General features: G+C 41.1%; 1 pseudogene; it reads right to left on the bottom strand.

The window, feature by feature from the left end:
- Window positions 1-374: 374 nt before the first annotated feature.
- Window positions 375-476, bottom strand: LOC122113920 (annotated as a pseudogene).
- Window positions 477-1006: the final 530 nt, after the last annotated feature.

Genomic DNA, 1006 nt, shown 5'->3' with positions numbered 1-1006 from the left:
GCTGGCCCCCGATTGGCCATTTGACCTCAGTCAAGTTGCTTTTCTTCTTTTAGCTCTGGGTCCCCTGATATGAACCAACAAGCTTTCAGTGTTTCTCCAAACCTCCAAATCCAACAAAATGTCAAAACCAAGCAACATTCTAAAAGATAAGAGAATCTTAATCCACTTAATCAGATTAAGTTGAGCTCAATCAGAATCCTGATTGATTGAGAACAGAGTCAGTTTCAGTATAAGATATACCCATTCACAGACACTCTTAAATAAGGAGGGGGCTGGCACAGAAAAGGAGTCACAGCACTCAGGGACCATGTTGTGTTTTAGTCTGCTCTCCATCTCCATGGTTTTCTTTTTCTGTTGTTATTGTAAAGTTGATCTTAAAAAAATGGTTCAATGCTGCGAAGTAGGTGGTAATGTCTTAACCGCCTCTTTCATCATTGTCAAGGGGAGTGTTAACCTTTTCTCCTTTCATACATCGCCATGGTTTTCAATAACAAGAGAGCATTTCATTCTTGTACTCTACTTGGGAGGTTGACAGGGAGGAGGAAAAGAAGATACCAGAGAATTGAATGTAAAAATGTTCAGAGTCTAAATACTTGTACCCTCATTCTTCACCTCTCTCTCAGTGACCCCTCTATACAGTATAATCTTAACATGCCTGGAAGTGTCCTTGATGCTGGTGCAGGAAGCAAAGGTCCTGGCCATGTTGGTGGAGGTGACTAGTACATTCTGTACCTAGCTGAAATCATGTGCTCTTCCCTAAATGATCCCTCTCTCCAAGAACGCTTGTCTCCTGAGAAACTCTTCAGAAAGAATTAACTTCACCAGCCCAGTAGTTAAAGGCAATGAAGACAAAAATCCACACCCCAGTGTTATCACATATAGAAAACTCAGTGCATGAATATTCCATTGATAAAGCATGGGTTTCATTTTGCATGATGCTTCCAACCAATAGACAGTGGGCTATGATAAGGATTCGAAAGTCACAATGGCCATTATAGGGTTCACA

This window comes from Dipodomys spectabilis, unplaced genomic scaffold (genome assembly GCF_019054845.1).
Source record: "Dipodomys spectabilis isolate Male_0828 unplaced genomic scaffold, ASM1905484v1 ptg000098l, whole genome shotgun sequence".
In the NCBI taxonomy this organism is placed as follows: domain Eukaryota; kingdom Metazoa; phylum Chordata; class Mammalia; order Rodentia; family Heteromyidae; genus Dipodomys; species Dipodomys spectabilis.
The sequence above is the reverse complement of the archived record's forward strand: the minus strand, read 5'-3'. Positions and strand labels throughout refer to the sequence as shown.